Raw genomic sequence first — 26,939 nt, forward strand, 5'->3', positions numbered from 1 at the left:
AAAGGAGTGCTGTAGTGTTGTCCAGGGGGTGCTCTGTCCATCAGGGGTGCTCCCCCCAAGTGCTAAAAAAATAATATATTTTCTGTGTTTGTGAATTGTGTGCGCAGTAGCCGCACGTGCATCAACAAAGTAGTGCCAAGCGTGCGCCTGTGTCATAAGTAAAGGGCCGGCTGGCTTGACCGTTAAAGGGTGCTGTAACCCCCGAAAGTACACTCCAGTCCAAACCAAAAAAAAATTATTTTCTGTGTTTGTGAATTGTGTGCGCAGTAGCCGCACGTGCATCAACAAAGTAGTGCCAAGCGTGCGCCTGTGTCATAAGTAAAGGGCCGGCTGGCTTGACCGTTAAGGGTGCTGTAACCCCCGAAAGTACACTCCAGTCCAAACCAAAAAAAAAATTATTTTCTGTGTTTGTGAATTGTGTGCGCAGTAGCCGCACGTGCATCAACAAAGTAGTGCCAAGCGTGCGCCTGTGTCATAAGTAAAGGGCCGGCTGGCTTGACCGTTAAGGGTGCTGTAACCCCCGAAAGTACACTCCAGTCCAAACCAAAAAAAAAATTATTTTCTGTGTTTGTGAATTGTGTGCGCAGTAGCCGCACGTGCATCAACAAAGTAGTGCCAAGCGTGCACCTGTGTCATAAGTAAAGGGCCGGCTGGCTTGACCGTTAAGGGTGCTGTAACCCCCGAAAGTACACTCCAGTCCAAACCAAAAAAAAAATTATTTTCTGTGTTTGTGAATTGTGTGCGCAGTAGCCGCACGTGCATCAACAAAGTAGTGCCAAGCGTGCGCCTGTGTCATAAGTAAAGGGCCGGCTGGCTTGACCGTTAAAGGGTGCTGTAACCCCCGAAAGTACACTCCAGTCCAAACCAAAAAAAAATTATTTTCTGTGTTTGTGAATTGTGTGCGCAGTAGCCGCACGTGCATCAACAAAGTAGTGCCAAGCGTGCGCCTGTGTCATAAGTAAAGGGCCGGCTGGCTTGACCGTTAAGGGTGCTGTAACCCCCGAAAGTACACTCCAGTCCAAACCAAAAAAAAAATTATTTTCTGTGTTTGTGAATTGTGTGCGCAGTAGCCGCACGTGCATCAACAAAGTAGTGCCAAGCGTGCGCCTGTGTCATAAGTAAAGGGCCGGCTGGCTTGACCGTTAAAGGGTGCTGTAACCCCCAAAGTACACTCCAGTCCAAACCAAAAAAAAAATTATTTTCTGTGTTTAGCCGCACGTATATATCAAATCGATATAACATAAATGGAGGACCAAACTTTCTCCGATAAAAATAAAATAGAGAAAGATCAAGAACCACTTCCTCCTAGTGCTGAAGCTGCTGCCACTAGTCATGACATAGACGATAACATGCCATCAACGTCGTCTGCCAAGGCCGATGCCCAATGTCATAGTAGAGGGCACATACAATCCCAAATGGCAAAGTTCAGGAAAATGACCTTGAAAAAGACATTTAAATCAGCTGAAGAGAAACGTAAACTTGCCAATATGCCATTTACGACACGGAGTGGCAAGGAACGGCTAAGGTCGATCCCTAGTATGTTCATGACTAGTGGTTCAGCTTCACATGACGATGGAAGCCCTCCTCCCACTAAAAAAATCAAAAGAGTTAAGCTGGCAAAAGCACAGCGAAGAACTGTGCTTTCTAAGAAGATATCACAAATCCCCAAGGAGAGTCCAAGTGTGGTGGTGGTTGCGATGCCTGACCTTCCCAGCACTGGACGGGAAGAGGTGGCTCTTTCCACCATTTGCACGCCCCCTGCAAGTGCTGAAAGGAGCACCCACAGTCCACTTGCTGATATGCAAATTGAAGATGTCACTGTTGAAGTACAACAGGATGAGGATACTGGTGTAGCTGGCGCTGAGGAGGAAGTTGGCGAGGAGGATTCTGATGGTGATGTGGTTTGTTTAAATCAGGCTCCGGGGGAGACAGTTGTTGTCCGTGGGATGAAAAAGCCCATCACGGTCATGCCTGGGCAGAAGACCAAACATTCCACCTCTTTGGTCTGGCAATATTTCTATCCAAATCCGGACAACAACTGTCTTGCCATATGTACCATATGTAAAGGTGAAATAAGTAGGGGTAGGGACGTCAACCACCTAGGAACATCCTCCCTTATACGGCACCTGCAGCGCGTTCATAAAAAGTTACTGTCAAGTTCAGAAACTTTGGCTAAGACCGTAAGCAGTCCAGGGACACCTAAATCCCGTTGTCCTGTTGTATCCAAGCGCCTGCAAACCACACCGTCAACTCCCTCCTCGTCAATTTCCTCCTTAGTCAGGATCGGAAGTAGTCCTGCAGGCCATGTCACTGGCATGACTGACTCTCCTATCCGGGATTCCTCTGGAGGATCCTGCATTGCTACGCCTACTGCTGCCGCTGCTGCTGTTGCTGCTGCTGGGAGTCGTTCATCATCCCAGAGAGGAAGTAGGAACACCACTACTTTTACTAAACAATTGACCCTCCAACAGTCCTTAGCGAGGAGGATGAAGTACGACAGCAGTCATCCTGAAGCAAAACGTATAACTGAGGCCTTGACTGCTATGTTGGTGTTAGACGTGCGTCCGGTATCCGCCATTAGTGCAGTGGGATTTAGACAATTGATGGAGGTAGTGTGTCCCCGGTTCCAAATCCCGTCTAGATTCCACTTCACTAGGCAGGCGATACCGAGACTGTACAGAAACGTCAGAAAAAGTGTCCTCAGTGTCCTGAAAAATGCCGTTGTACACAATATCCACTTAACCACGGACATGTGGACAAGTGGAACAGGGCAGACTAAGGACTATATGACTGTGACAGCCCACTGGGTAGATGTATCACCTTACGCAGCAACAGCAGCAGCGTCACCAGTAGCAGCATCTCAGAAATGCCAGCTCGTTACAAGGCAGGCTACGCTGTGTATCACCGGTTTCAGTAAGAGGCACACCGCCGACAACCTCTTAGAGAAACTGAGGGAAATCATCGCCCAGTGGCTTACCCCACTTAGACTCTCCTGGGGATTTGTGATATCTGACAACGCCACCAATATTGTGCGGGCATTACATCTGGGCAAATTCCAGCACGTCCCATGTTTTGCTCACACAATAAACTTGGTGGTGCAGAATTTTCTGAAAAGCGACAGGGGCGTGCAGGAGACGCTTTGGGTGGCCCGAAAAATTCCAAACTCAGATCCAAAACACAAAACCCAGAACCCAAAACACGGAAGGGTGGTTTTGGCAAAACCAATCCAGATCCAAAACACGAAGAAAGATCCAGATCCAAAACCAAAACACAAAACACGAAAAGTGGCCGGTGCACACCCCTAGTTTCAATACAAATCTACCAGCAACATGGTGTACTATTTAATGTGTATTCCCATAGAGATCCTGGGGTCTGATTCCAAGATTTATGCAAATGCATTCACATCTATGATCTCTTACGGATCGCAACTGTGAAAATATGCTAATGTCTTCCAAAGCTTACCCGAGCATAGAGACACCCATTTCTGCCTTCTCATATCCATCTGACGACATGCATCAGCTCAACATCGGGAACATTGACGCAGATCGTGCAGTCAAGCAGCTTCTGAGTGAAGTCTGACCTGTCTCAAGCACAGCGTCTCTCCTAGCACGCTGAGGAGATTGCAATGGCAAATTTATGCATGCCCATGAAATGAAGTTTGAATGGCCAGACACGCCTGATTTTTCTTAGCCATCCCCCGATACCCCTCCCAAACAGTTACTACCTTTGCAAACCAATCGTGCACAGTACAGCTTTCATGCATGCGCAATGACTAAAAATTATTCAATCAGCGTAAATATCGACATTGCATATATCTCAAGACCCAATTGTTAACACTTATGAACAAAATTCAGAAAATGATGAAATTGTTATTAAACAAATTCTTGTTAGAAGTGTTCATATAATTGAACCTACATTACTTCTGAACTATTACTGTTTGTTAAAAAGCATTAAAAATGTGAGTAAAATACTATATACTGTATAAAATTATTACTTTTTTCATAGTAACTTCATACTTGTATTTCAAGACACAGTTTAAGGCATGTGTGCATGGTCAAGTGTGCCTCATTCATGTGTGTCTCAGCCATAATTGCCTCTATTATTAATCTATGTATTTTTTAGGTCAACTGTACAATACATTTGTAGATACTGGGGCCAATTCCTATTTGCATACAAGTTGGCCAAATAAATGCCAACATTCACCAGTATGCATGGTTGTATGCATCTATGTGACCACACCTCCCCTATCCATATGCTTGTGGAAGTAGTCACCATCATTACTGCCGTGCACTTGCAATGTTTTCCTTTGTGCAAAAGATTCATATGAAATCTGATAGAGTGAAAATAGGTCTGAAAAGGCTCCATACAATTTGAGTATTTAACTTAAATTGGACCCCATAAAACATGCTCAATTAACAGTACTATAATGTAAGAAGGGCAACATTCAGGATTGTTATTCTAACACACACTTAAAAAATGTTTTTTTTATGAATTTTCAAGGGATATTTTTATAATGGAATGGTCCAATGTTAAGCATCAGAGATACTGTGCATAGGTCAGTTATAAAGGGTAACATTGGAGCTCTATCGCATAATGACAGCTCTGGACACACTGTGCTCCTTGCTTGGAAAAATTGCCAAGATGTTTAACTTTTTCATTATTAGTAGAATAAGTTGAAAAGCAGCCAAACAGTTGCCTAGTCCAGATGTCTTAGTGTTTCACAGCAAAACAGACACATTTGTGTGTAAGGATAGATGGTTACACAGGGAAGGAGATGGATGAAGTAAAGGCATCCTCACAGAGGTGGCTTATCTTTGCGGAGCATTGCAGAAATGCAATTTCATTTTGCTGAGGCAGATAACTAAAATAAAGTAAGACATCCCCCCAAATCTTCAACCTACCATAGTATTAGTAGTGAGACAGTCAGGCTATGTATTGATGAAGAAACATTAGTACAAACTCAAAATCATCTACAGTCTATAATTAAAATGTCTTCTTTCATGGTGTAAGAATGTTTACTGAGAAGAAATATAACCTTGTGCTTAGAGATGTGCGCCGGACCATTTTTGCTGGATTTGGCTCTGTTACATCGTCCGGCTTCGGATTTGCCTAACTGGCGTGACTGGTTTTGGATTTGGATTTTTTACAAAAATTGTTAAAAAAAGCTAAAATCATATAATTTGAGCTTTTTTGTTCCTTTAGTATTATTGATCTCAAGACCACCTCACAGCTCACAATATAGTTTTCACCATTATTGGCCAAAGGCTGCAGTGAGCTGGCTGGTTACTAAGCGACAGAGCAGTGGCACAGACACTGCAGTTTAAAGCACTTCTATGAAACATTGCCACACAGCAGTGGCAGAAATGAAAGGTAGTCACTTAATAGCACAGCCACTTGTGAGTCTGGAGTGGATACAGGCTACTACAGCCACTTTAATCAGCAGAGTAGCACAGCATACATCAACATGCAGTGTGCCCCCTACAGTCACTTTACCACTTTACAGCCACTCTGGACACAGCCACTTTAACATATGCAGAGACACATTGCAGAGCAGTGCGCAGCGTGTGAGTGAACAGTGAAATGGCACCGATTCCCGGTGCCTTATATGAAAATGAACTCTCGCGAGAATCGGACGTCGGAAGGATGACGTTCGGCCTCGAAATGGGATCCGAGACAGAGGGGAACACCCGAGCCTAGGCTCGGGTGGACTCGGAACCCCAGTGTTTGGAGCGGTTCGGAATCCACAGAATGCAAACTGCTCATCTCTACTTGTACTATATAGTCCCCTGACTTCTTATATTGTTAAACTGAAAAGTTAGCAGTACAGTACATTGAGACAAAATGTAGGTATGTTCATTTAATATTCTTAAATTACAATATCCTGGGATGTGTCTGTGTAGTTTCTTTGTGTTCTGGTCAAAGAAGACAGATGCTGAAGTTTACTCTGGCCTTGGTACATGTGACTGTGGTCTCTATTACTAATTTCTGTTAGCTATAACTGTCACTAATCACTAAACCCTACACCAGCAAACACTCCCTCACTACCACTGAAGAGCTCTGTCAACTTAATAAATATTTGTCTTTTATGTAAAACTATCCTCTCATTCCACCTATATGTCTCTCCTTATCTCTCATTTTCTCCTTATCAACTTTTCTAATCATAACAAGTCCCTCTCATTTTAAACTCCTTTCCTTCAGGGATGTGCAGTCAGGGTAGGCAGGGGAGATATCATGTGTCATGTGACCAAGAAGTGTCAGGTGTGAAGTTACCAGGAAGTGTTTAGAGATCGGAGCTCAGTTAGCAGTAGCAAGATAAGACACAGTGATGCAGGTAGGAGAATCAATGGACACTAAAGCTTAGTATACTCAGGGGAATGTTACAGTTAGTAGGGGGTGAGACAGGCTCTAAGCACTCAGACCCATCCCCATGTGTGACTCCCCAGCCATTGACCTCACCGCACGTCACTGCTTTCCTTAACACTTATATTCTTTCTATCTGTCATCCTGATGATATTTCTTTATTCATAAACCGTGCCTAAATATTTGCTTTTCTTCAATGGCCAAATCTCTCATTATGCTATTTACCTTTTTCCCTTTCTTTACAGCTTGTTCTCATTTTAAGTATGTTCTGTGTTTTGCTGCATTTTCTGTGTTTCTCCTCCCATTTTAGCATTGCTTTACCCCCTCCTATTCTGACATTCAGGGGTCTATTCAGCAAGAGTGACGATTTTACCCAGAATATTATCGGGCAACATTGTCGCGAGTTTTTATCAATTATGATACTTTATTGCTGCTATTTAGCAATATTTTCTGCAGGGACAGCGGTTGCAGTAACAGATGTCACAGGAGGCATTGTTTTCAGGATTCCGAAAACAATACCTTCTGTTTGTTGTGCTGTGCATGCTCAGTCATGCGCTCCGGAATTGTCTCCATCCCTGCTCGCGGTGACCGCCGACGGGGTAAGTACATCTCCAGCCTGTCCAAATTGATTGACATGTGTATACAGGCTTTATACTAGCCTGTATACATGTATATTTATGTGCTTTTATATTTAACATTTATATAGGTAATTGTGTACTTTACGGACTCATTGTAGAGAGAACAAAAATGTCCTACACACATTATTATTATCAATCATGGTAATGTCTAAATCCCCTTCACGGACAGGACCCTGACGTCATCAGCCAGTGTCCAGCGTCATTCCCAGTGTCCAGCGTCATTCCCTACCATCCAAGTGGGCATAAAAGGGGGAATATAAGCTTGTGGCGAGCGTAGCCACGCACCGAGCCTAAAGCATGGTGAGAGCAGCTAGCCCACGAGGGGACAACTTTCTTCTTTAGGTGGGGACAACTTTCGGTACTTGTGTAGGTAAAGCACACAAGTACCAGTTAAAACATTCATTGGGTTCTGTCTGCAATGAGTCCGTAAAGTACACAAGTACCTTTATATATAAATGTTAAATATAATCACACATAAATATACATGTATACAGTCTACTATAAAGCCTGTATACACATGTCAATCACTTTCGGCTTAATATGCTCTAGTTGGACTTACCTGTTGGCGGTCACCGGAAAGCAGGCACGGAGACTGGGCGGACTTACAAGATGCTGCAGGGACTTATGGGAAAATTTCCCTCTGTCCCTGCAGTTTTCGGGATATTTAAGTATTTTCTTCAAATAACACCATTCTGAGATGGCGTTATATAAAGGAAATATTTATCGGGTGAATTAATAATTTTTGCTTTGCTGAATAGCAAAAAGCTTAAAGCACTGTAGAGATCAATGGCCTGATCCCTACAGTGCGGTACTCTGCAAGCAGGGAATTAACGGAGAAGATAATTGCGTTATCTTCTCCATTATTCCATTGCTGAATAGGGGATTTAAATAAAAAATACGGAAATCATAGTTTCCGTATTTTGCATGTAAAAAAATCATTGCTGAATAGACCCCTCTGTCCCTCCCACTAATATTCCTACCCAATCGCTCTCCCCTGTTTTGGTTTTATTAATCTTAACTCCCTGTCCTTTCTTTTACTGCAATCTACTGTAACTACCTTTTATTGTAACCTCCCCGTAGATCTTGTCACTTCTATTCTTTTGTGGCTTTTACTACAGATTGTTCTTTCCTCATAATCCTTAAGCAGACTTTTCTTTAATGTACTGTAGAAACATGTTTTATTTTTTAAATTAGAATAAGCTATAAAGCAAAAATATTAACAACATTAATAAAGAAGCGCTTTCAAATGATGCAATAAATCAAGCTTGTTGCACATATACAGTACACAAAAGTATGGCATGGAAGAGGGCAGATATGTGCTTACTGTAGCTAGACTGGCCTATAAAATATAATAGGCCCCTGATCAGTGACACCACACTCTAAAATCGGTTTTACAAATACCCTATAGCGCTTTGCGTGTCCTATCCATAGTACTGTACTTGATAACTGGAGTTAATTTTATTTTGTACTGTATACCTGCAATGTACCATTGGAGGAATTCAGGGTAGATCATTGGGATTGTAAATGTACAAAACCAGAAAGTAGCATGGCTCCATACCACAAATCCCAAAGTAAGAATTGCGTATAACCCCCTAATTGTAGTGATGTTATTTTAAACTTTTATCTTCTACCTTATGGACGCTACCACTGGCAGTCTAGAATTTACTCAGCAAACACAAATGAAAAAGAAAAGAAAATTGCTATACCACAGTTCGTTTCTTTATATTAAAATATTCTTTAAAATATAACTCTTATTTACAGACTAAAAATCTAAAAATGTCTATTTAGGTAGGTTTCTAAATTACAATTACAAATATATGTGACACAAGGAAGAAAAATATTACTTTTTTTTCTATATTCTGGATGAGTGTTGTTGCTTATTGTGTATTTCTTTCTAAAGTATATTGCTTGTGACTCTATGGGGAAATTTACTATCAATCGTGTTCAGCTGCTACAAATCGGAGTTTCTCGTCAGAACGTTTCCTGCAGCAAGTCTCAAATTTACTAAGAATCGTGTTGGGCTGGCAATTGTCATTCGATGGTTATAATGGGGGAAGCAGTCGGGAAGCCGATGGACGGAATTCCGATCGTCGGCTTCTCAACTGTATAATCCCGGCAAGGATTAAATGATAGGCGTTGAAATCCCGACGTCTGTCATTTTTGTTATGCCGGGAGCCCAACACCCGGCTTACCAATCGAAAGTAAGCCAGGCACCGGGTGCGGACAGCCGCGGGGGGGGGGAGGGTCCGGCACCCCTCCGCGAGGTTAGGTTTAGGCTAGGTGAAGGTAGAGTTAGGGTTAGGCACCCCCGGTGGGAGGTTAGGGTTAGGATTCCCCCGGGGGGACTAGTTCACTAGTATTGGCCCTAAATCACACATGAAATCGCTGCAGTGTGTTGAGCAGAAGCATAAACCCCCCAAAAACTAGAGCCTGGTGCTGATTCTAAAAATACGGGGGACACCCGGCACCAATAATGGGAATGAACTTGAAAAACCTGCGGTTCCCACCATTGAAGACTATGGGAGAAGCATTTATTGGCTGAGAGAGCTGGGGCCTCACCTCTCTCAGACAATTAACAGTTAGCCCATACATTTTTATTGGAAATGCCATGGCAGAACTGTTATTCGGTAAGTACTGCCCTTAGAAGACAGTACTGTGGGCTCCATGTTTTCATTTTTTATTTTACCAAGACCATGGATGCCTACATGGACAGAAGAGGACCTGAACCAAGGGGTGGGTGAGTATGGAATTTTCTTTTACAGTGATCATGGATTCTACTGGACAAGGGGACAGACTTGCAAAAGGGACAAAATAAGTCTTTAGTGTGAGTGAGGGTGAGTGTGAGTAAGTGTATGTGTAATAATATAATACAACCTATGATGTGTATGTCATGTCATTATGTTAATATTTCTTTTACAGGGGGGATAAAGATACCAGCGGGCCCTTAATGCCTCATATGCTGGTAGAGTACTTGTGGTTCTCCAAGTACGGGCTTGCAGGGGAGGCTTTCTGGGACCTATAGTCCCCATGTAAAATATAATATTAGTTTATACCTATTACTTAACACTATTAACTGGCCTGGGGTAGCCTGGAGAGGTTGGACTCCTGTATTGGTAGGGTCCCCACCTCCAGAGGGATCCAAAGCCTTGGCTGACTAGTATAGTGATTATGCTTTGTCTGGGGGTTCCCGTGAAGCATGTTCCCTGGCTGCGGCATTACACCCCAGCTAGTAGGAGCACATTGCTGGTTGATGGAAATACGGAGGAACCCACACACATTTTTTCCCTGTATTTCCTCAACGCAGACCGTCTTAGGAGCCTGGTGCTGGTTCATTGAAATATGGGGGACCTGCACGCCATTTTTTCCCCTGCACTTCCTTAAACAGGACTGGCTCTCAAAGCCTGGTGCTGGTTGTGATTTTTGGGGGAGGAACCCCACATATTTTTTTTAACATTTAACTCTTTAAATGCAGTGATTTGGCTCATGCAATGATTTGGCTCATGTGCACATACGCAAGTTCCGGTGCCTGACAGACATTGTGCAGGTGCTGGGACCAAAAGCAGTGGTAGCCGCCCTCAGGTAAGAGGGCAAGAGCTGCTGCTGATTTTAACCCTAACCCACCCCTCCCACAGCCTAACCCTAATGGTATCGACATTCTGAATGTGTGTGAACAATAATTGTGATCCCACCACTCTGTGTAACAACCCATGTAATTAATCAAAAGATATAGATGTGTAAGCAAATCTCTTCCTCTCTAGATCTATATTTTATTGGTACTAAAGTCTTGTGTCACATACCTGTATAATGATTTTTATAATCCTCATATTATACATGATTTGAATGCACCATCATATTCATATCCATATATTGTTTTTTCTTGTAAACTTATTTCCACTTTAAATAATAAATGATCGACCTTTACTGCTATGTACCATAATAAGTACCTGTAATGACAAAATAACTAAAATATCATTACAATAGATTGTGAACTCTGTTTTCAATATTTCCCCTTCTTAGAATCATATGTCTTCTCATTATTGTACGGGGCTGTTTCATAAAAAGATTTAATGTGTTTGATTTTTGTAATGCTTTAAAAAAGACAGTGGTTGTTATTCTTGTTCAATCCTTAAGGGGAAACACTTCCCATTGCAAACATTAGATAACCGTTTGGTCTTAAAAGTTCTCTCCCCATATCTTCCCTGATTGCCCAATTCTATAACAAAGGGTTTTAAATTATTTTTATGATTGCTCTTATATCAAAAAAGTGTTTTACTACAGTTTGCATTGGGAATTGTGTCATGGTTATTGCCAGGGCTTAAAGTCGTCCTGGAGAGGTGGTGGAACTCATCTCTCCCGCCGCCTACTCCCCACCCCCCGCCACACTAGTCTGATAGGCCAAAACAAGTGTGAAAACTGTGTTTTTTTTTGTGAGGTCCCCACAAACTAATCTATGTCACTTGGATGCCCAATGTATTTTTGCAACTCCTATGTATTGCCTTGGCTTGATTCTTTCCTTACCTATATGCTGGTTTCTCTGAAGAAATTGAGCCTCCCTGGGCAGACAATGAGTGGCTCTATGTCTGTGGGTCTTCTGTGCTGGGACTTGGTGGAGTTGGAACTAGTTCCTCCTACATTAGAGGTGACGGAACTCAGGCCGTGATTCAGAGCCGGACGCTCTGACAGAGCGCTTGCTCTGAATCAGGGCCGTCCTTCTTGATTTTTACAGCGGCCTCCTGGCCGCTCGTATAGCTGTGGGTGACCTCACGACCTCACGACCATCGGGCTTGTGGGTGACATCTCGACCATCGGGCTTGTGATGAGACCCTTGTGGTAGGGTCTCATTGCCTCAAGCCCTAGAGTGCTTTCGGCTCTAACAGAGCCGAAAGCACTCCCACTGACATCACAAGTGACCTGAGGGCCTGATTCAGACTCACTCGCGAGCGCTCACAAGCGGGTCGATGTTGGCCCAGTGCGCATGCGCACGACAGCGCCGGCTCTGTAATGCGCATGCGCGAGACCCGGATAGCGACGGGCAAACCGTTGCTCTGGGTCTCGTACCAAAGGGGGCATGCTGTTGATGTTGAGTGACAGCACGCCCCCTTTGTGATGTCAGTGGGGCCGGCCCCAGATGGTTGGCGTTCCCATGGGAACACCTCCATCTGGGCAGCCACGCCACCGGCACACCCACCAAAGGGGGCGTGCTGTCACTCAACATCAACAGCATGCCCCCTTTGGTACGAGACCCAGAGCAACGGTTTGCCCGTCGCTATCCGGGTCTCGCGCATGCGCATTACCGAGCCGGCGCTGTCGTGCGCATGCGCACTGGGCCAACATCGACCCGCTTGTGAGCGCTCGCGAGTGAGTCTGAATCAGGCCCTCAGGTCCACCCTGTTCCTGCCCACTTTAACCCCTAGTTGTTGCCTCTAACCATCACGTCTGAAATCAATGCACAGGTGAAAAATGTATTAAATAATCTAGATTACTTTACAAGTACATGTACTTAGCAAAAATGATGGCTTTAGAAATGATGCCTTTGAAGAATCTGCATAATTTTGGATATAGATGGATTTTGCAGATTAGACATGTCAAATAGTTCATTGCTATTATTGTTGTGCTGCCTGTTGTATGCACAGAGTTCGTAGATGGCTAATAGAAAGTGATCAGGGCAAATCACAGTTAGGAATAAATTTTGATTCATGATTTGTGAGCCAAAATTCATCTGAAAAGTGACAAACAGAATATCTGGGTTTTCTCACAATTCCACAATTAAGGGGTATATGTATAAATAATCATGACAGGGCAAACGCAGGATTTCTAGAGGGGGGTTTCCAAATGCTTGATTTTAAAGTAAGCATGACCAGTATATGAAGAAGGCATAATCAGCATTTAACCAGCTATATTATACGTCATATGAAGTATAGTGTACAGGTAATAATTCTGATATATACAGGACCAGCAGTCACAGTATGCCATTATATGCAGAATTAGGGCCATCCTGCCTGAGCTGAATGTTTTAATTTCTCATGTGGGCCCCATTCCAGATCATTTGAGCAAGTTCTGGAGTCTGGGGGAGCAGCAAAAGATCCTAGCACTGTCCTGGACATATATGTACAGGCATACTTACCTACTTTATAGACATTCTTTCCAGGAGCAGCCTCGAGAGCTGCCGCTAGAGGCCGGTTCAGGGGGCGGGGCCAGACTGATGACACAATTAAGGGGCTAAATGACACAAATCATCCGTTTAGCCCTGCCCCCTCCTTGCGGACCAGCAAATTCCACATTAAATCTCCCCATCCTGCCCACTTCACTAGTAAGTGGGCAGGATATGGGAGATAAGCCTACACTTCTGGGGGTGCAGGGGGCTACCCAAAAAATCGTGAGCCTCCCGCAATTTCCGGGAGTATAGGCAAGTACGTGTACAGGTTAGTCTCCTTATGCACTGTATAGAGTATTATTATACAGTATTAAATAATTGATCCTATAGATGGTCTATATCAGTGCACCCCTAACAGTGCTAGTTTCCAAATCTCCCATACGGTCTCTGATGATGAATAGGCCCCATAAAGGGCACAAGACTAACTTTTTCATTCTTAAATAATAAAGGAACACTAATTAATACAATACTAATGTAAAGTATAATGTAGTTTAGATAGTAGAAGACATAAACTGAAATCTTTTGCAAGTATAGGAAAGGCTCTCTGTCAGTGATGGGACAGGTTTCAGTGAAGCATACAAGCATTAATATCTGCTGTAGTGTAAAACTCCCACTCGTTGCAGAACTAATGCAAAGGCATTAATTAATTTTGAAAGGCTGTCCCTAACCATTATAAAATGCATTTACAGTTCTACCTAGTTAAAATAAAAATAAGACAGCTGTGAATTACATAATCTCAAGTGTTTAATAATGTATTCATAAATGCTGTTTTATATGGAGTTTAAATTCATTTTTTAGAAGAAAAATAGAGACCTTATTGCATAGGTCACGTTGCATGACAAATGAGCAAATATTTAATGCAGATTTATAGGAAGTATGTAAATACTGCACACATCAGACCCAAGGCAACACAGTATGTAGACAAACAACTTCCCAAGCATGATAAGCATTTCTCCACAGTGACAGTATCATTGAAGAAGAGACACTTTTGGGATACCGTGATTTTTTTTATTAATGAAGTGAAATATCTTTACAAAATAGAAGGTGTAATTAAGCAAATAGTGATAACAAATAGACGTCAATTGATCACAGTTGCTCTTCTGAGAATTGTTACGATCATGCCTAAGCTCCTGTAAGCATGTATAGTATACAAAATGATGACCAACATACAATAATAGTCATTATTTTTTAAATACATGTTAAAGTCCACTGCAACAGCATATAGTACAGCAACCGATTTGTCCAGAGTGCAAAACAGCTCCATTGTCCTGCCTATATTGCAGACATTTAATAACCATTTGCTCTGAATTTGTAAATTGCAATACAATCACTGCGCGTGCACGGTGTGGCATTCATGTACGCGCAATGGAAAGCAATTGCTCCATCTGCATAAAAATCAGCATTGCTTAAATCTCGGAATAAGGCACATATTTAATAAGGTGGAAAAAACATAATCATTATTTTATGGGAGCAATATTATTTAATGAATATAATAGGGGGGAAAATTAATGATTAATCAGATTATTTAGACCAATTATAAATTGGCAATATTAAACGACTACTAATAAGACCAATAACAATTTATTTATGGTGGAGAAAACTATTATTTTATGATGTGGGCAGATTTTTTGGTACATAAAATTCTGGGGGTCATTCAGACCCGCTCGTGAGCGGCAGTACGCTCGCAAGCGGGTCGATGTTCCCCACTGCGCATGTGCACGACGGAGGGAGCTCCGTCGTGCGCATGCGTGAGACCCGGATAGCGACGGGCTCTCCGTCGCTCCGGGTCTCGCACCAAAGGGGGCGTGCTGTCGATGTTGATTGACAGCACGCCCCCTTTGGTGGGCGTGCCGGGGGCGTGCTGGAGGACGCTCCAAAAAAAGGTAGGAGGGCCCTGATTCAGAGCGTGCGCTCTGGCCAGAGCGTTCAGCTCTGAATCAGGCCCTCTATTTGTTTATATATTAAGAGGACAAAATTGCATTTTGTGGATTTAGAAACTTAATAAACCTAAAAATTAGGTGGCTACTTCAATTCTCCTATGTGGTCTAGGTGACATAGTACAGGGAAGATTCAGAGCCAAAGTGTTTTCCAAGTAGACTGGGACCCAAAACATTTAAAGCTGTGTTTTTTTAATTTAAAATGCTTTTGAATCTCTTGTGCAAAAAAAATCCAAATATTCAATATATTAGTTTCCAAAAATATTCAGTTGTACTAAGAAAATGCATTAGTATGCTTCCTGCTCAAAGTTGTACACAGTTTTTTGGCAGTCTGATAACTTTGCAGAAAGGGATAAATATTTACTAGATGTTTTTCCTATGGTGAAATAAATCAGTTTCCATGGTAGCCAGTGGTCTGAGAAATAGTATATTGTAAACATTTGGCAATGAAGCAAACATTTTCTGAGCATTTACATACTCAACATATTAAGATATGTTTATGATGTAAAACTGGATTTTTTTCTATGACATGATAGAAGATGACTGCAAAGGGGAAATGTACTAATTTGTATACCATTGACAAACTGATGGAAAAACTACCAGCAAAATGAGGCGGTTGTGATAGGCTTTACACTGTAATCTCTTACGGACCAGAGATGCTAAAATATGTTATTGCTTTCTAAAGCATAGCTGAGCATAAGGACACCCACTGCTACTGTCTCATATCTGTCCGATGACATACAACAGCGTAAAGATCAGTAACATTGATGCAGATCGGCCAGCCACGCAGCTTTTAAGTGAAGTCTTACCTGCCTCAAACACTGAGGTTCTCCTAACATGCCGACAGCTCTCATGCTGCCAAGGAGATGGCAATGGCTAATTTATGCACGCCCATGAAACAGAGTTTAAACTTAAGCAGAGGAATATTATTTAAAGAATATATTGGGGGGGAGGGGCAAATTAATGATTACTCAGATTATTTAGACCAATTGTAAATTATCAATATTTAATGACTGCTAATAAAACCAATAAAAGTGTATTTATGATGGAGAAAACAATTATTATTTCATGATGCGGGCAGATCTTTTGGGATATAAAATTCTATTTGTTTACCCCAACATATTGTTTTTATTGGGCCTAGTAGGAATCATGAAATATCATGTAATATTGTCAACTAAATGTAATGTATAACTAATATCTATCAATCTAACCATATTCAATATATAATTGTTGCCCACATAATAAGTTTTGGGGGCAATTACATTTTTTTGAGGTGTCTTAATTAATGGGTGTCTATCAGAGCAATTCAATTGTTTCTCTGATAGATGCCCATTAGTGTTTAACGCACCCAAATGCACCAGGTTTAGACACTCAAAACAGCTAAACCCGACTAAACTCATGGTTTGGGCATCTAAACTCCTGGTTTGGGCATCTATAGTCCTAGTTTGCTACACACTTTGCACACGTTTTGTTCACAGCTCAGGAGGCTGCGAGAAAAATGTATCTGCTGCAGCTAATGGGCATCTATCAGACAAACAATTGAATTGTTCTAATAGACGCCCATTGCTTAAGATGCCCCAAAAAACAATTGAATTCCCCTCTAAGTGTGCCTCCTTATCATCTGTTTTGCTAAATATCTTTTGGGTGGCTTTGATGTGGCTTGGGTGATTTTGCCATTTCTAAATAATATATCCAGCAGTTTAGATGTCAAAACCACTGGTGATGTAAGTGTTTTACATTGCACTATTTCCTCAAGACATCAGCTATTTTTTCATGAATGGGGTACTTTCCAAACTGAATGCACATTTCTATTGTAGCAACTGGGAGGGGAAGAGTTTCACAAACCTTTATTTATTTTTTTATAACTTACAATCACAAATTCATAAAATCATGTAGTGTAATGACATTGTGTATAGAATCTGGCTATTAATGATATTTGTGATTATTTATCCACTAAAAGTCATTGAGATAATGTATTTAGAAGTACCATGAGCATGTAGGTTCTCTTTCTATTCTGGAATATTTATATATTTCTATATAAACATTTTAAATAATGGACTATCAGTAAGAAAATAATTAGATGTCAAATGCCAGAAAAGTATTGTAGTCCAAAATATTGCCAGTCCCTACACCAGTACTGACTCCTAGTAGAGCTGCTGTCCTAGTATGGTACCCCAAATAAATCTATTTGAGATGTTAAAGTGTGTTGGATTATCACAGATCCGATGTTACCCAGTTGATCTGAGCAATCAGGATTATGCTCTTGTTCCGGCTCTCTGTTTATGGCTGCACTTTTGCTTTTTCCCTTTTCTACACCACAGCAGAGCGACAAGGACTAACCACTGTCAAACAGTTAGAAAAGGCAGAGAAGATGTATGCAAAAATATTTTTGAACTTATTTGTAATGACCCCATATAGGGACTAGAATGGATAACATCAATTCAAATGATTAATTTACAAAAAGTACAAATTTAAATTAGGGATGAGCGGTCGGATTCTGTGGAATAAGAACTGCTCAGAACAGCGGGGATCCGAGTCCATCCAGCCGCGGCTCAGGTGTTCTCGTCTGACTCGGATCCCACTGCGAGGCCGAACTTCATCCTCCTGATGTCGGATTCTCGTGAGAGTTCGCCTTTACATAAGGAGCCGAGACCGGGACTCGGCGCCATTTCACTCCCACGCTCCACAGGCTGTGCACTGCTTTGCTGATAGTGATACTCACTGGCTGCGTACAGGGACTCACAAGTGGCTGTGCTGGCAAAGTGACTGTGTAAGGGGGCACACTGCAGGCTGCTGTATGCTGCGCTATTCTCTGCTGATTAAGTGGCTGTTTCCAGAGACTCACAAGTGGCTGTGCTGGCAAAGTGACTGTGTAAGGGGGCACACTGCACGCTGATGTATGATGCGCTATACTCTGTTGTTTAAGTGGCTGGGCTGGCAAAGTGACTGTGTAAGGGGGCACACTGCAGGCTGCTGTATGCTGCTCTATTCTCTGCTGATTAAGTGGCTGTGTCCAGAGACTCATAAGTAGCTGTGCTGGCAAAGTGACTGTATAGGGTGCATACTGCATGTTAATGTATGCTGCGCTCTACTCTGCTTATTAAAGTGTCAAGACTTACAAGTGGCTGTGTGTACAAAAAAAAAGTTTAAAAAAGTACAGTAAACAAAACTTTCAAGAAAATTAAAATTTTAAAAAGAAAAAAAAAACGTATTTTTTGGTGCTGGCCCCGCCCCCTCGCAACATAATGACATAGGGCCTGATTCAGACCCACTCGCGAGCGGCTGTCCGCTCGCAAGTGGGTCGATGTTATGGACTGAGCATGCGCACGACGGAGGGAGCTCCGTCGTGCGCATGCGCCAGACGCGACGAGCGAAGGAAAGTCCTTCGCTCGTTGTGTCCGATCAAAGGGGGCGTGCTGTCAATGTTGATTGACAGCACGCCCCCTTTGGTGGGCGTGCCGGGGGCGTGCCTCCCTGACGGGGGCATTCCCACGGGAACGCCTCCCGTCAGAAGCCGGCCCACTGACATCACTAGTGATGTCAGTGGGAGTGATTTTGGCTCTGATAGAGCCAAAATCACTCCGGAGCTTGCGGTTGACAACCTCAACCGCAGGCTCCGGCTCGCAAATTCGATGGTCGCGATGGTCTCGACCATCGCGACCATCACAATGCACGCTCGTATAGCCTGTGGGTGGTGACCCACAGCTATACGAGCGTCCAGGAGGACGCTCCATGAAAATGGAGGCCGGCCCTCATTCAGAGCGTACGCTCTGCTCAGAGCGTACGGCTCTGAATGAGGGCCATTGAGCGATAAGAGGGCGGGCGAGCACAGAGTGCATTTAAGCTCTGTTATGGCTCTGCATACAAATTAATCTTTACTTAAATGGTACCTTTGAAGCACTGTGAATGTATTAGGAGCAATATCTATCATACAAAATAGATATTTGTGTGAAAAAAAGGTTATTTCTTACCAAATGCACCCCTAAATCACTGAATGTCGCCCCCTCAGTGTCAGCTGGAGTAACCTGCCACACCACCTGAAGACAGATCAGTAAGTCTTTGCTTTTGCTGAGTTGGCCTCAGTATGCAAACATCACTGCTCTCTCCCAATCTCCTCACTCACAGACATAACAAAAACAAAGCACTACCGTGCGGCTCCGGGAACACATGCAGCCACAGATACATTCCTGTGCAGGCAATTAAATCAACCAGCACCGAGAGAGGAGGACAGTTACCCACGTACTGCCTGGAGTTGTAGTTTGACATAGGCAATGGAGTTTATCACTACAGTGCACTGAATTTTGCTCTAGGACTACAGAGACCATCATGCAATGCAAGTTTGCAGTGAGAATGGCTCGCGGGACTCTAATCACACGTAATAGGACTGAGCCCAGTGTTTGCCCCCTGCTATTCCCTGTACTATACACACACCACTGCAAATATTCTGTAGGTATACACCAAGAAAATAAGACAAGGATGAAATAAACAAATACACATATCAAACGCCACAAACTTTGTTCCATCTGTCATCCAATGTACAGACATGAACGTGCACATATAGTGACTACAGCATCAGACTCCACCCAAATACAGACATAGGGACTCTCAATCCCTCTAATCCAGCAATTCATGAAGCAACTAATAACGCAATAAATTTAGCACAATAGGCTCAGTACACATTGCATTCATGCTACACATTGGAATTATTATCACACACCACTGCACACACTATGCTGGGCTGGTCACACCCAGAGGAGGAGACATGCTCAGACTTCACCTATTATGACCAAAAACCAACAACAACAAAAATGTTCTTACAGAAAATAAAAACAAAAAAACCCACAAATTCAGTAGGATATAAATAGCTGCACATTTAAGTCGGTTTTGTTTAGTCCTATTACTATAGAAGGTGTGAATAGAATGTATTGTGATTTGCAAATATGGTTAAAATAATATTTGCAAAGTCATTTTCCCTAAACTTTATCCTCTAGTGAGTCAGACATGTTACATACATGTGTATTTGTGCACCTAATTCAGTAATTACCTCACTGCTTCTATTCATTACAGGGGGCTCTATTCTTCCTGAGCATTTAGCTGCCTGGTTCTGATGCATTCCTCCCTCCCATGAGATGCTGCTGCTGCTCACTCCTCCATGGGTCAACCAAGCATGTGATGAGCTCCACCAATCAGAGCTCAGCACAGAGCTCTGCCTCTCTGACCTTTTGTGCTAAGTCTCATGGGCATAGTTGCCAAGTCCGCTTATAACAAGCAGAATTGGGCTTGTTTTTTCCCCCAGTTGCTTGTTTTTTTGGATGGTTGCTTGTTTCTTGTTTTTGGACTTATTTTTTTTTAGGTAGCTTGTTTTTGGGCTTGATAGCCAGGTCCCACTACTAAGGTGAGCAAATGTTATATAGCTCCTTCACCAATTCATTTATGTTTAGCTGTCTGTCTGTATGTATATCTCTCTGTATATGTAGTTATATAGATTTGGTTAACTAGAATGACTTGTTTAAACGATCAATAGAAGTTACATTTTCCCATATGTCAGTTATGTTGTTTTGACGTGTTTGTTTGAATTGCTCTTTTGTCCTGTACTTTACAACGCACAGGGCCTGATTCAACAGTGCACACTAGTTGCTTGGGAATCTGCGCAGGATCCATTCTGCGCATGGGCAGAATGGGTCCTGCTATATCGCACAGGCACCTGTATGCATTTACCTGATTGACAGGCAGAGGAGTTTGTGGGGTGTAGACGACCTGCGTTCCTGGAAACAGGGGCATGTTGACTCTGTTGTCTGCATTCCCGGAAACTAGGGTATATAGCCCCCATTTTCCGGGAGTGGCAAGGCTAGGATCTGCATCCATGGACGCAGACTTCCTGGCCTTGCAGGATGACAGAACACGGCCAGCTTCAGCTGCCGCAGCCTGACCAAAGGTGCAACCATCGCAATCAATGTTTGCAGTGGTGATCCCAGACTGCAACGTTGGTCACAGCCTGGGATCGCAGATGCAGCAAGGTGATTTCAGACACCTTCTGCTGCATTTGCCTTTTAGGAAGGACAGAATTTCAAAGCTGCTTGTGAATGACTTTGCAATTCCGTCCTATGCCGAATCAGGCCCCGAGTGCCCTGCGCTTTACTTCGCACAGTGGAGTTTATTCGTAGAGCAGGGAAAAGCCGTGTTTTGCAAATATTTATATGTATTTTAATAAAATGAACAATAAACAATAACATTTGTGGTTTTCATTAAATTACCCCCACCCCCGTACCACCACATTACGTTGGGCATATGTTTTGGGCTTTATCTGATTGGGTTGGGCTTGTTTTTCACTCAAGAATTGCTTGTTTCTCATTTCAGAGTTGGCAACAGTGCTCATGGGACTCAGGGCCTGATTCAGACCTGGTTGCAAGCGCTGAGCGCTCGCAACCGGGTCGATGGTGGCCCAGAGCGCATGCACACGACGGAGCCGGCTCCGTCGTGCGCATGCGCGAGACACGGATAGCGACGTGCAAGCCGTCGCTCTGGGTCTCGTACCAAAGGGGGCGTGCTGTCGATGTTGAGTGACAGCACACCCCCTATGGTGGGTGGGCTGGGGGAGTGGCTCCATTTGGGGCTGGCCCCACTGACATCACGAGTGATGTCAGTGGGAGAGATTTAGGCTTTGTTAGAGTCGAAATCTCCCTGGGGCTTGCGGGAACGAGACCCTACCACAAGGGTCTCGTCGCAAGCCCGATGCTCGCGATGGTCTTGACTATCGCGACCATCTTCCTGGCCGCTCGCTAAAGCTGTCGGTGGTCACCCACAGTTATGCGAGCAGCCAGGAGGCCGTTCAAAAAAAAAAAATGGCCCGGCCCTGATTCACAGCGAGTTCTCTGTCAGAGCGTCCGGCTCTGTATCAGAGCCTCAGCTCCCAGTATGCACTCAGTGTGCTCCTGGCGCCTTTCTGAAATGCCTGGGAGGTAGGGAGCGGGCGAGATAGCCCTTTGCCCCCCTTTCCAAAACCTATGATTATTATTATTGTTATTATTATTATTACTTTTAATATTATCCTCTATTTATATGGTTCCACAAAGGCTGTAGAGAGTACATAAACAAAACAAGAAAAAAGTAACCTACAGTAGAGATCATCGCAGAACATGGACAAGGTTTATAAAAATTACTAGAGCAGCAGTTATAATACCCAAATGAGAGGCAGGGTGGCCAAACCCAAAGGTTTGGTGCTGTTGTTGGCAGTGGGAAGGAGATAATGGTATCAGTGAGGGAAGGGAAAGCACATGAGGGAAGAGGGCTGCATGGGAGCTTTGTTGGAAATTCAGAACTTGCACAGTAACTTTTTAGAACTTTGTAAAAAGTATAACACAAGCCCCTGAAGCTTTTAATAAACCAGTCAAGTGGTAAAACACACCATTGCAGTTCCCGAGACATCTAAAAATCTATCCATATATTCTTATTAGGCAGATTCTCATGAGCCATGATTTCTGATTGTTCTATGAGCTCTTCATCAGTCTTCTTTAGTCTGTTATCAGGCCTCCACTGTTCCTGAGCATGTGTATTGACAAAAACACTAGTTTGCAGGAATCTATGACCTGCAAACTGGATTTGTTCTAGGGAATATGATTGCCACCTAGCAACAGCATGTGGTTAGGCAGCAAGCCTCCCGAAAAATGCTGAGGTAGAGGAAAGTGAAAGAATGTTCACTTCCTCTGCCTGTGAATAACGCGGCGCGCGCACGTGGGTCACGTGCACGCCCACAGTCACATGGGCACGCGCCTGAGCTACGAATTTAGATTTTTTCAGAAGCTCGCTGGTGGCAATTCAGTCCCCATATTGTAATGGTGTGGGAGAAGTTAAACCTCCATACCCCTTTTGTCCGTATTCTGGATACGAAATATGGAACTTGGGCATTTGTGGGGCTGGCAAAGAGGTCTATTTCTAGGTTTCCGAATGTTTGGATTATTTTTAGGAAGACCTGGTTTGTCAATGCTGCGGATCCCAGAGAGATTCTTTCTCGGGATAGTGAGTCTTTGTCACGGCCAGGGTTTCTTGGCATGGTAGTCACCAGGTATTACCTGTGAGGTCGTTATGGCGGGGGGTGTCTGGCAGCGGTGCTGCTGTTTGGCGAGGGGCATTTGCTGTGCATGGTTCTGTGCGGGCACATTGTAACTAGGCCTGGTGAGGTCTGGCAGTGTTTCCGTTCCATTGGCATGGGCGCCATCATCTTGCCTGTGGCCATGTGATTCCAGCTGTCCAATCCGGTAGGTCATTTGCTCATTCCAGACAGTCACAGTGTGGCACTGAGTATTTAGGAAGGTCCAGAGCCTTCTTTCCTTGCCAGTGCAATGTGTTTCTCAGCTGCAGCTGAGAGAGAGAGAGTACCTGTGCCTTACCTGCCTGCTTGTTATATGCTTCTAGTCTGAACCTTGCCTGCTCCAGCCTGCTGGACTTACCCTGCACCCTCCATATACCTATTCACCTGCCTGAGTACCTGAACTTGCTGTTCCCTGCACCTTGCCTCCTTTCACTCCCAGCTGGACTTCACTACCTCTGCCTGCATCAGTTACAGATCACCATACCTGCATTCAGTTACAGCTATACCTGCATTCTGTTCAGCTCACCATATTTGTATACTGGACTGTTCCTGCCTGTCACAATCTGGACATTATCCCATTAACCCCCACTACAGTTATCAAGTGCACTTTAGTGCTATACCTGGACTTTTTCATTTGCCATTCCCATATCTTCTAAGTCACTTATTAAAAACCTCACTTTTTCATTTAAGTCTGCTTCTGTGTCTACTCCTATCACCACCCCGGGTCCACAACAAATTCAGAACCTCACAGTCTGCAAGTTTGTTCAGCTCTCCTGGGATGTAGGTTGCTAGTAAAATTATTGAACTAGGGCTTTTAGAGCAAGTTTTGCTGTATATAATTCTAGTACGTTTATGAAGAGACTGGATTCTTGGGGGAGACCAGGTGCCCCTGACTGCTTTCTCGAGAGAAACCTCCCCGACCTTTTAGTGATGCGTCTGTCGTGATAATCATATGGGGTGTTGGGTCTAAGAGTGGGCGAGGAGGAGGTACAGGGAGACTGTTCCACTTCGACAGTTCTGTTTTTGCTCTTCTGGAGAGGAAAATGGTGTCCGTCCAGGAATAGTGGCGTGTAAAGTAGAGATCTTAGGAGCGTTTGTAGCTCTCTGCATGACAAGTGCACATGTCTGAAACCAGGGGACATAGCAATCATTTTTCCAATAATCCTTGCTAAGGAGCGGAGGGATAATCTGCACTTCTGGGAAGTTCTTTGTATGTACTCTTTCGTATCAAGCCATTTTTCTAGAGGGACTGCCAGGGAGAAAGAATGGGTATCTAGATCGAAACCGAGGAATGTTATGTTCCGGGTCGGAGTTAACACTGACTTTTGAGTGTTTATTATGAATCCCAGGTCTGTTAGTAGGGAAAGGGTCAAGTCTTTGTGTCTTAGTAGGGTGTCATAGTCTGAGTGTACCAGTAGTATGTCATCTAGGTAAATTATACATTGAATGCTTTGCTGACGCAAGTGGGACACTACGGCTTTCATGAGCCTTGTAAAGGTGTAAGGAGCGGAAAAGAGGCCAAACACCATAACAGTCCATTGGAATAAGGTGTCTCTCCAAAAAAATCTGAGGAGATGCCTGTGATTCGGATGAACTGATATGGAATGGAAACCTACTTTCAGGTCTATCTTTACACAGAAGCTGTCTTTTGTGAGGAGGTAAGGAATGTCTGGAATACCTTCCATGTGAAAGTGTTTTGGTTTCAAATATTGATTTAAAGCTTTGACATTTAATACCGGTCTTATAGAGCCATCTTGCTTTATTATGGGAAATAAGTGGCTTACCCAGCCTTTTGCCGTCTGGTCTGCCAATTCTATTTTTCCCTGTTGGAGGGCTGTAGTCAGTACCTCGTCTAATTGAGGGCTGCAATTCCTTGGACAAGGAATATGACCCGCTTGGTGTGAGAAACGAATTAGAGGGAGGTTTAACCCTGAACGGATTGTTTTCAGCAACCACTTGTCTGTGGTAATCTTCTGCCACTCTAGATATGATTGTTTGAGAGTTATGTGTCGAGAAGGGAAAGTGGGTGAACTTACCATAGTTACGGCCTCTCTTGGCGTTGTTCTAAGTGTTAGAGTACGATCCTCTTGGGGCATCGTTGGATCGGTGAATGAAGCCTCCTCTCTGGGCTCTTCTTGTGCCTTGGAAGTCTCGAGTTGAACCTGTGGCTCGCAAAGTCTGACCCCCTGGAAGAAAGGACCTCTTGAAAGGTTCATTTACTTTTTTGAGGTCTAAGAAGGACTTCCTTGTCTTATGTCTTATTTTACCCTGAAGAGGTCTGCGTCAGTAAGGTTAGGGAATTCTAATGATTTAGGCGCTAGGTCTGCGAGTCCTGCGCCAGTAAGCCATCTGGACCTGCGGGTGTTGGTGATGTAGTTAAACGTCTGGCCTATTATGAGTGTTGCTCTGCTATTGGCCTTAAGGAGAGCAAGCTTGGACGCCACTAGAGATTCCAGAGAGATGCTGGATTCCCCTTCTCTCTCTGCTTTATCTAATATAAACAGCAGTGGGCCAGCTGCGTCGGATATTTTATATTGAATTTTTCTCATGGTATGGTCTGTGGAATCATTGTGCCTCTTTTCTCCCACAATGGAGGCTAGGGCAGGGTCAATATTGGGAGAAAACAGTGCCGGTACATCTGGTAGACCCGTGTAGGATCATAACACCAACTCATCTTCTCTGACAAGTGCCACTCTAGACGCCAACTGGGCAAATTTTTGGACCTCGGATTTACTTTTTAAGGCCCAGTGTGTGGAATACAATTTAATGGGCGATGTTTTTCCCGCTAAAGCAACCCTGGCCATCTGAATCTCGCTATATTCACCACGTTTGGATGAGGCGGAGGTTCTGGTAATTTCCTCTGATTCCCAGTCTACCGAGGAAGAGTGGCCATGGTCCCTATGGGAGTTTGCGACTGTCTGTCAGGTGACCCCACATGCTTAGAGTGGGTACCTTTGTGCTGCCGGCTACAGGCAGAGGTATCTTGCCAGCTACGGGCAGAGGTGATGTGCTTGCTCCGAGCACTATGCTGTTGTCTGCTACGGACAATTCCAATGGGGGAATGACACCTGAACAGGCCTCCCTGGGGCTAAACTTACTTTTATTTTTATTTTTACCTGTTTTCTTATGGATTGGTGAGTTCCCTGAACAGGGAGGTGACTTGTCACAGTGCTGAGGAGATTTTTCTTCCTCAGAGTCAGAAGAATCAGAAGTGTCAAAACTTCTGACAGGAAAAGGTTTTTTCTTTTTAATATGAATATCCTCTGAAGAGTAGGAAGCTCTTGCCCTTTTGTGGGCTCTTTTCCCTTTATAAATGTCAGCCATGGAGGACGTTTGTAGTGAGTCTGTCACAGAGACAGATAGTGTGTCCTACATGTCAGTGCTGACAGAAAAAATCAAAATTTGCGGCTTAGGCGCACGCCCACATGATCGCGGGCGTGCATGTGACACGAGCATTCCCGTGACACACGGGCACGCGCGCACTGCATTATTCACAGGCAGAGGAAGTGAAAATTCTTTCACTTTCCTATACCTCAGCATTTTTCGGGAGGCTTGCTGCCTAACCACATGCTGTTGCTAGGTGGCAAGCCTCTCGAAGAACAAAAAGGTAACTTTAAAGGGTTCATCTGTGTGACAACTTGCAAGTCAATGGAATGTATCCTGCATTAGTGCAGCTTATCAAGTGCTTGAGAGAAATGACCTTAGTGACCTTGGTGGCTGTGTAATCCAATTAAAAAAGAAGTTCCATCTGGCTGCAACTT

The 26,939-nt window shown here is 43.7% G+C and overlaps 1 pseudogene; it reads right to left on the reverse strand.

Annotated features, from left to right (window-relative positions):
* The window catches only part of LOC148519754 (uncharacterized), a 98,758-nt pseudogene extending 72,205 nt beyond the window's left edge, over positions 1 to 26,553 (reverse strand).
* Between the last annotated feature and the right edge of the window lie 386 nt (positions 26,554 to 26,939).

Source organism: Taudactylus pleione, unplaced genomic scaffold (genome assembly GCF_031769625.1).
Source record: "Taudactylus pleione unplaced genomic scaffold, aTauple2 ptg000183l, whole genome shotgun sequence".
Classification (NCBI taxonomy): domain Eukaryota; kingdom Metazoa; phylum Chordata; class Amphibia; order Anura; family Myobatrachidae; genus Taudactylus; species Taudactylus pleione.